The following is a 10,211-nucleotide window of genomic DNA, read 5'->3' as shown; positions in this document are numbered from 1 at the left end:
TCAGTGGGACCACAGCAGTCCCTTGAGCAGAACACACCCTGAGGTTCTCCTTCTGTGGATGTACAGCAAGGTAGGTCTTACAAAACATACTAGGAGATAGTCTAGGCAAAGTCAGTGGCATGCTCATAGCTTCCCCACCTCCAAAGACATAGCTGAAGAAGGGGGCCTGGTACCAAGGCTCGGGGCTCTGTGTCTGGACTCTTTCCCTGGGGCACTGTGCTTTCATGTATACAGCTACACAAGCATGCAGCTAGCTACTGCTTTGACAGGGGATGATGGTTCAGTTACCCACCTGCACGAGAAGACCACCAGCTCAGCCAGGTTCATCCAACGCAGCACCAGCCAAGCCAGTCTGGAAAGGGCAGATGCTGCAGAGGAGGCAGGAAAGGGTAGTTCTTGTGTTTACAAAGCAGTGTCAGAATCCATCCACCCTCTGGGGCTCCCTTCTCTCACCCAGGAAGAGTGGGGTCCCACTAGAGTTTCAGCCACGATGCTAGAAAACAGCGCGGAGGGATGGGGCTATCATTCTGTTGGTGGAATGCCTGCCTTGGCATGTATGAGGTCCTGGTTCGATCCCCAGCACTGTATAAACTAGACATTGTAGTGCACACCTGCAATCCTAGCATTTGAAAGACAAAGGCAGAAGGATCACAAGTTCAAGGTGAACCTTGGCTACATAGAAAGGGGTTTTTAAATAATTTATTTAATTTTATTTTATGTGCATTAATGTGAAGGTGTCAGATCACTTGGAACTGGAGTTCCAGACAGTTGTGAGCTGCCATGTGGGTGCTGGGAATAGAACCCAGGTCCTTTGGAAGAGCGGTTAAGATGGTGCTCTTAACCACTGAGCCATCTCTCCAGCCCCCCTACATAGAAAGTTTGAAGTCAGCATTGGATATATGAAATCCTGTCTCAGGAAGGAAGGAAGGAAGAAAGGAAGGAGGGAGGGAGGGAGGGAAGGAGAAGGGAGGGAGGGAGGGAAGGAGGGGAGGAGGGAGGGAAGGAGGGAGGGAGGAAGGAAGGAAGGAAGGAAGGAAGGAAGGAAGGAAGGAAGGAGAAAGGGTAAAGAAAAAGAAAGAACAAAGAAGGAAAGAAAGAGAAAGAAAGAAAGAAAGTATGAAAGAAAGAAAAGAAGAAAGAGAAAAAAGAAGAAAGGAAAAGAAATAGAGAAATGATTGGATGGATGGATGGATGGATGGATGGATGGATGGATGAATGGATGGATGGATAGATAGATGGACGGATGGATGGATGGAAGAAGGAATGAGTAAGAATCTTGTTCCTCTGTCCCTAGGGATTGAGCAGCACATGAATTGTCTCCAGGGCGCACGCTCTTCGCTGTGGCCTCCATTGTGCCAATGTTTTCATCACATGGGGGAAAGCTGGATTGTCTGCCCTGGAAGCTTCTGCCCTGAGGAGTTTCACGTTCAGGGGGGAAACTGACATGTCCACCCCTGACTGACTTCCACAGAAGGCACCAGGGTTGGCACCTGTGAGATGGGTTTCAGGGGAGGAGAGACCACCACCTCTCAAGGCCTTTCTGAACCTGTGATCAGAGCAAACAGAGGGGTGAAGTGTTAGATTCCGGCAATGGGCTCTGAGCTGCCAGGGGCGCAGCACCAAGCAGGATTTTCCAGCATGGTGGCTGGACTCTAAGCTGACCATAGACTGAGAGCTGCCTTCCTGAGCCCCACACTCAGGCCGGTATGAACCTGGGGCCATGTCAGGGTCTGAGGATGGAGTGTAACAGCTTCTGCTTTGTTGGGCAGTCCTGGGTGACACCTGCTGGGCCTGCCTTGCTGTGTATTCCCAAGGTAATGCAGGCCAGTAGACTTGCTTTAAAAGAAGACAGGCTGGGTTGGGAATCCTTCGTTTGCCCCAGGTGCAGCCACCACACCTGCGGTGGGGGCATTGTTATGACCTGAGTCTAACATGGTCCTCACAGGCCCCTGATTTGACCCTTGTTGCCCAGGCAGTGCCACTCTTTTAGAGAGGCTGTGGAACCTTCGGGTCGCAGGGCCTTGGTGACAGAAGTATGTCCCTAGAGGTAGGCTTTAAAATGGTCTCTGGCTGTTGATTTGGCTCCTCTTCCTCTGCCACAGTGTCAACAGCCTCCTGCATGTTTCTGCAACCATGAGCTGAGCTGTTCAGCCATGCTTTCCCTGCCACGAGGGACCCAAACGCTTAATAAACCTTTCAACCCTTAAGTGCTGTGCAGGTGTGTTTTGGCCACAGTTGCGAAAAGGCAACTAACAAATGTGAGTGCACTGACGGTGTGTGGCGAGAGAGCTCTCACCTGGACTCAGGGGTGCCCGAGGAGACGCTGGGGTGATGTGCTTCTCCTTCCCAAGCCTTCCATCACTCAGTGGAACACTCTCTGGATAGCACCTGAGGCCTCCCCGGGCTATCAAGTGCAGGCCAACACAAGCAACCAGAGACAGGCAACTCCTCCCCTGAGCCCAGCGAAGGCTCAGGGGCTGCTCCTGCTAGCTGCTTAGTCCCCAAGCCACTGTGCACTGTAGGTGTGGGAAGCCACCAGCCAGCAGGCTCCAGAGCCTGTGGGGAGGGTGGAGAGATGAGCCAGGTGCTTATGTAGAAGGTGCAGAGATGGAAGGAAGGGCTTGGACCCGGGCCAGGCTTGGGGTGGTATGATAAACCCACAGCCTTCTCCTTACCTCACTACTCGCTATTGCGCTGTACTTTTCAGCAGGGCCTTTGGCAGCAACAACTTAGATAAAAAAAAAAAAGCCTGGCTGATACAATCTGATTGGCTCTGAGACAGAATGTCTACGTAGCCCTAGCTATCGTGAGACTAGGCTGGTCTCAAACTTCTAACAATCCTGCCTCAGTCTCTTGAATTCTGTAATTAGAGGCATTCTCCACCCTACCTAGCCCAAACGTGACAATCTCTTGCTTTGCTTCTTTCTGGAAAGCTAACAGCGACACCACAATATGAACAAACTGGGTATCAGGTACAGGTACGTGAAAGCCGCAGCAATATCCATGGGCACGGAACAGGGGTGAGGGACTCCAAACTGTTGAAGAACACTCAGGCTTTTCATGAGGTCAGCAGGACTGTAAGGCCATCTGGAACCTGGAAGTTGACACACAAGGACCAAATGACCACGAGGCCGTTCTGAGGTGACTTGCTCTCTGTGGACTCCTAAGATTTCTTATACAAACTGCTAGACGGGTGCACTGGCACAAAAGACCTTGACTCCTGGTAAAGGAAGACAGTTTTCTGTGTCCACAGCAGGTTCAACAGCAGAAAGAGTAGCTAATTCCAAGATCGCTTTGCACTTCCGTACAACTGAGGCAGAGCGGAGCCCCGGGGAAAATAATTTCACCACATGGGGAATCCTTCAATACTGTGAATAGTACCAGAAATTCAACCAATGTCCTACATCCAGGGCTGGGGGGAGGGAGGGTGTCTCAGCAAAACGCTTGCTTGTACAAGCATGCTGTGAAGTGGGCATGGCTTGTAATCTCAACACGGAGAAATCACACACAGGAGCATCCCTGGGGTTCCCTGGCCAGCAGGCCTAGTCTACGTGGCAAGTTTTAGGACAGTCGGCATCCTGTCTCCAACCAACCAAACAACCAAACAAGCAAACAACCAAACAACCAAACCAAAAATACCCACCCAAAATCCCCTAAAGTACAAAACAAAAAACCCAAACCAAACAAACGAAAACCAGAGGGCACCTGAGGAGCAATAGCTGAAGTTGAACTCTAGCCTCCACGGCTACATTCATCCTCTTCCACATACACAAACTGACCCCCCGACACACATGAAGTTTAACATTCACTAATGATAAAAGTACCTGCTCGGAGGTGTACTTATCAGTTGTGTCCACAGGAACAGGAAGCAGAATTAAGATAGAAGAGGGACCGGAAACAGGAAACTGGAAACAAACAGGACTGTACCAGTGACACTGTGCCAGATAGCCATCAGGGGTCATTCTTTTCACCAGTGTTAGCTGACCGGTTATTAATGCCAGGCGCGTAGGTACTGGGGACTCAACGGTAAACAAGCAGACAAAGTTTCCCACTTTTGAAGAGCTTGAATTCTAAAGCAGGAAATTGACCAATGATTTAATAAGATTCCTAGAGGTGCCTGAGGCTGTTCAAACTGTGGCAGATCAAGAGAGAAAGCAGGACCAAGGGGCCAGGCGTCATCTTCAAAGTCTGACTACTAGTAGCCAATGTCAGCTAGCCAGGCCCTGCCTCTCAGAGGCCATAAACAGATACACATATCACTGTAATCCTGGGTGTCATTGTGTTCACTGCCAAGGATGTTCACGTATAACAGATACCGGGGTGGGTCTGATACATAGAAAAATGGCATGAATGCCCTAGGGAGGCCACATTTACTGTAGAACTCATGGGGGCTCTTCACCAAGGTTCCCCCTCCTGCAGACTGGTCCCAAGTGGACCAGTCAAAATAGTCCACAGTGATTGGAGCAGCCAGGGGAACATGACCCAAACTGAACCAATTAACATACCTCATCCTCACCCTTCCACCACACCCCTAGACATGATGATTGAGATTTTGCTGTTTAAAACTGGCAGGGTTGATTTCATCTTGGTTGTGTGACCGGGAGAATTTTAGGGGACCAAGGCAGGCTTTTGACTCATGCTGGAGAGAGGGGGGGAAAAAAGAAGCCAAGATGAGCGGGGGGGGGGGGGAGCTCTGACTGAGCGATTACATCTTTAATCCCCCACGCTGGGGGGAGCTCCACCCTGCTGCTCAGTGGTTTGGCTGTGTGAGCCAAGGCATACACACCCATTATCTGACTGAGGTCAGTGGGAAGGGCGGGGAAGGATGCAACCCGGACAGATAAGGAAACTGAGGCTCACAGGTGGAATGATTGCTCAAAGTCACTTGGCTAATAGAGGGTGAAGCTCTGCGAGGAGCAGCCAAACCTCCCACTTGCCTGGATGACAGCTCCTGAGCTCCTGAGCTCCTGAGCTCCTGAGCTCCTAACAGCCTCTCAGATCGACGCGTAACCAGGACCACCATCCTCTCAACATAGGCCTTGTTGCAGAGACCATAGATAGCCTCCATGGAAGTAGAAAACTCTCTTCAGGCTCAGCTGCAGCTCGTCTCCACTGGAACTTGTGCACACAAAGTCAAAGGAAAGGTCAGAACAAATGGAACAGAGCTTGTCTGCCTTTGAGCTGTCTACCCCAATAACAGAGCCCAGTCATTATCAAGCATGAAAATCCAAGCTCGCGTGGACCACTGATGTTCCTCACAGAGCCCCTGTAAAATGTCTAAGAAGTACCTGATACTGCCTGAAAAGTTCTTTCTTATCCCAAGGGTGAAGCACAGGGCACCCACTGACAGTGCCCAGCCTGGAATTAAGGAATTGGAGACCCATGTCTCTCCTGAGGAGCCTTCTGCTCTGACATTTTAAGAACATGGTTCACAGCCATGGCTCTACAAAAACAGGGCCACAGGGTTTGTAAACCTGACCCAGGCTTTGGATATGATGAGACTGTAATACTCATGCCCCACTCTTTCAGAGCAGGCTCTCAGGGGTCATCCTTCCTGTGGCTTGATTTCAAGAAGAGCCCTCAAAATACAGACGTGGCACAACTGAGATTGCCTCATGCATGAATGATTGTGTGCGTGTGGGTTGGTGTGTGTGCATGAAAGAGGGGGGAGGGCAGGTCTCCACCAGCCTGGTTAGCAATGCTTTGGAGTGTTTTAGCATAAGCATGGGGCTGTGGGTGACAATAGAGCGACACCACCCGAGACTCTATGGGAATCTACAGGACAGCAGTCTTTTAACGTGTCCCTGAGGACAGTCCTCACCAATGTCATAGCTACGTGTGGAAAGCTTGCTGCAAGTGTAGACTCATAGCCTATTAGAGTTGGGTGGCTTTGTGGAGCAGGCACTGCGAAGGGACCGACAAGCCCATACGACTTTTGAGTTTTCTACTCTGATTCCAGACAAGGCTACGGAGAACTATGAGTATCCAACCTCCTTAGCGTTGACAGCAGACACCCCAACTCAAGCTCTACCAGGTGTCTGCTGCTTCCTATCCTGGGTCTTTTCTGATGTTACAGCATAGGTATCAGGAGAAGCCAGCATGGCATCTACACTTGCAGGCTAGGGGTGCAGGAGCTCAGCATCCCATGGGACATTTCAGTTCACAGGAAAGGGAACGCCATAGCCAACCATGGACAGAAAAAAAAATTACCTCCCTTTTGTCCCTAAGGTGGACAATTTGAGATATACTTACAGATCCTCAGGAGGCCCCAGAGAATCAAGCACCAGTCACCCTCAATGGTGGCCAGTTTGAGAGCTGTCTTGGTTTTGTTTCTGTTACTGACCCTGCCCCTCTTCCCCCACCCCCCACCAAATATTTGGAGAGAAAAAGTATATTTGATTTCTAATTCTAGGCTACAGCCCATCATTGTGGGGAAATCAAGGCAGCTAGTTACATCACATCCAAGAGCAGAAAGAGAACAAACACAGGCTACTCAGGCCGCTTCTCCTCTCTGTTCAGGATCCCTTGCCTAGAGAACGGAGTCTCCTCACATCACCTCATCTAGACAACCCCATGTTAATAGTCTCTTCCCAGTTGATTCTAGGTAATGTCTGTAGATGATTAACGTCTGTAGATGCACAGGGACATATTTCATATTGACTTGTCTTTCTGTCTTTGGGCCTCACCTCTGCTCTCTGAGATTGCTCTGCAGAGAAATGTTACACTGCAAGCACTGGTGCCATGTATTCAACTCTCACCAGGGAATGTTGGCTGAACCTCATGGTTCCAGTGTTGCGTTCCCACCTTAAGGCAGTGCAGCGCTGTCACTGCTGCCTGACCAACGATGCCAGACCTCACAGGCTTCCAAAAAGCGTCGTGGCTACACGGTACAGTAGGAGTTAATGTGCACAGCTTGTCTCTGCTCCCCACAGTGTCTGCTGGGACAGGTCAACAGGGACCAAAGCACACACTGTGGCTGGTCTCCGTAGCTGGCAAGGTGGGTCTTGCCAGGCGAGATTGTTAACTGGCAGCTTGTATTCTCATCCTTAGGGCTTCCTCACAGCAGGACGCTGGGTTCCAGTGGGAGCAAGAAGTTAGCAGACTCTTCCCTGGGTCAAAAAGCAAAACCCAGCTTCTATGGTGATTCATTCCTGTTAGCTGCTTTGCTCGTTGCTGTGCCAAAACACTGACACAAAAGCAACTTGAGCAAGGGTCTATTTTGGCACCCCGTGTGAAGGTACAGTTCATCACGGCAGGGAAACCACAACAGCAATAGGGGTCGTGTGGCAGCCGGTCCCATTGCAGAGAGCAGTGCATGCTGGTACCCAGCTTGCTCCATCTCTTTTATTCACTTCAGGAGCTCAGCCCTTGCAATGGTACCATGCACGTTTCAGGTGGATCTTCCCAGCTTAATTAACCTAATCTTGAAGCTCCTTCCCAGACATGCCCAGAGGTTTATTTTATTTTATTTCATTTTTTATATAAATCTCATCAAGATGACAGTCTAGATTAACCATCACCAATCCTGAAGTAGTTTCAGGCCGGCCAAGACTCAAGGGTGCAGGCAAATAGACAAAACCCTCAGTACAGGGCGTAGCAGTCATCTTGAGCCATCTGTAAGCTGCCAGGCTGGCACAGACACTGGATAAGTGAGGAAGCAAATTTGCAGTCAATTGAGCAAGCAAATCTGTGAATGGGAGCCACCAGCAGACTCCAAACATGACCTCCTTGCTCAGCTCCAGCACAGATGCTGGACTCTTAGAATAAGATGCTAACACTAATTTGTTTAAGACAGTGTGGTTTCTCTTTTCAGCCTCAGAGTTATGACATTTCAAAGCTGAAGGGAATCCTCGGGGTGCAGAAATCTCCTTTAGCCATCTCCTAGCTGAGTAAAAGGAAGAGGGGAAATAGGACTTCTCTGTGGCATCCATGGTGGCCATTGGCCCATGGCTGGGATCTCCCCAGGGGTGTGCTGTCCACAGCAGCATGGGAATCCACCTTATCAGTACCTTATGAATATTCAACTCCAGAACTTCCCCTCAGTGCCCTACTGGGAATGGCTATTTAAACATCTTTAGAACCCAAACACAGGAGGAGCCTAGGCTGTCATGGAAAGAGCTCAGACCAGAACTCACAAAAATCCCTCCAATTTGCAGGGCTCCACATTCGTTCCAATGGTGGCTCATTCACCACCAATCACGTAGCCATACCTATGGTGACCACCCAGGCACTCTGTTTTTCCACGTTCCACAACCCAGAGGCATTTGTATGTTTAGGCCTATGAGCATCATGGGAAAAATCATAAAATAAAAATAAGTTCTGCCTTACATTGGGTGCCTACTAGGCCAAACTTTGATCTGGAATTCTCAGTTTATGGATGAGAAAGCCAGATCCAGGGATGTTGAGTAATCCTGGCTCTGTCTTCTTCGTCAATACTTCATCTGCTGGGATAAAACCAGGCCGCCTACTCCTTTCCCTCAATCAGCCAACATGGATGTCACAGCCCGCTCTAATGGGAAATCTCAGGGCACTCTGGTGCCTTTCATTTAATCCATGAGGAGGCAGAGTGGAGGGAATGCTGGTCACAGAAGCAGGACTCCAAACAAGAGACTTACTGGGCAGGGATGGAAATGTCTGGGAGGTGAGAGGCCTGAGGGCAAGTTGGTAGGGCAAGCAAGCTACCTGAGGTATATGCAGCCACATGCTGAGAGAGCAACATGCTGTTGCATGGATTTCTGGAGAGACAGTCTAGTCAATCCAGATAGAAACAGCAATGAATGACCAAGAAATGGTTCTGCCCAAGTTAGGCAAACCAGTAAGCTTCTTGGAATCATATACAGGCATACAGGCAAAGATTTACTTATATGGGCATGGATGACTCAAATTAGCTCTCATCACTGGAAAGCCCTCCCTAGCGTGAGTGACGACCCTAGTAAGAGATGTCATTGGGGTAGCTACACCTCTGAAGTATCTCCTTTCCCTTGGCAACTGTGTGCTGTCTATGTAAGCTCCACAGGGATACCATAATTGTTAGACCTTTCTTGAGAGTTTGATAAGCGTTCTGTCCCCCAGGAGGGAATGTTTGAAATCTAGGGGAGCAGCTACACAACACAGGCTTGCTGCTACATTAGATGGAGTAGAGATGGCGCACTGATCCATGAAAGCTGGGTGTTGGAATTTGTCTTGTTTTGTTTTTCAAGACAGGGTTTCTCTGTGTAGCTTTGACTGTCCTGGGACTCACTCTGTAGCCGAGGCTGGCCTTAAACTCACAGAGATCCAACTGCCCTGCCTCTGCCTCCTGAGTTCTGGGATTACTACCGTCTGCCTCGTGTCTGGGGAACTCTGTACTCCCCCAAGTTCAAAAAGGTGGTCCATGGGACCTGTGCAGAAGACCTGCTGTTTTCTAATTTACACATTTCTTGGGGTGCTCTGTCCCCTCCACCAAGACTACCTTCGGGTGTCTATGAGAAAGAAAAAATCACATCGTACAAAGACACAGTCCAGCTGGCAGAGACACGCACAGGACAAGTATCCCATGTGGTTTACTGAAAGCAGAGGCACCTCCAGGCCCAGGAACCACAGGGCCTTTGCCCCTCCTCCCAGGAAGAAAGGTTTCCATGTTGAGCAAGATAGTACAAGTCAGAGGCTGAGCCTGGCCATCCTGGCCCAAGCTGATTCCCAGCACTGTGGGGCATTGGGGCCAAGTTACTGACTCACTCTGTAACCCTCCATACAGTCACTTCCCTTCAGGGCCGTGGTCCAGACTTAAAAGTGGGCATCCCTGCATCCCTGGCCACTAAAGCCCAGACAGGCCTTTCCAGGGTTTCTGAGCAAGGCTGACTTGCTGCTGGCAATTGTCTTGTGTCCTGGCAGGAAAACTCCAGAACCTCTGGGTGGTGGGAAACACTCAGGAAGTACCCTGGAAGCATCTGTGCCAGTGGGAAGGCTCACCCAGAGGCTGGGAATGGAGGTTGGGGCGCTGTGCTGGTGGGGGCTCTCCAGGAGACAAAACAGGGCCCAGTTCCAGTTCCTTCAGCAAACCCAGGGCATCCATGAGATACAGTGTCATGGAAATGGAAATGAATCTTATAGAAGTATCACTGCAAGGTGCCCAGCCACCACAGAAGGACGGGCAGCCATGAGGAAGATCTTCAGACTCACATTTACTCATTCAGGAAGCAAGTTCCTGCTTGCTCTGGGGACACTGGGAA

The sequence above is a fragment of the Meriones unguiculatus genome, chromosome 9 (genome assembly GCF_030254825.1).
Source record: "Meriones unguiculatus strain TT.TT164.6M chromosome 9, Bangor_MerUng_6.1, whole genome shotgun sequence".
NCBI lineage: Eukaryota > Metazoa > Chordata > Mammalia > Rodentia > Muridae > Meriones > Meriones unguiculatus.
Note: the sequence above shows the minus strand (reverse complement) of the source record.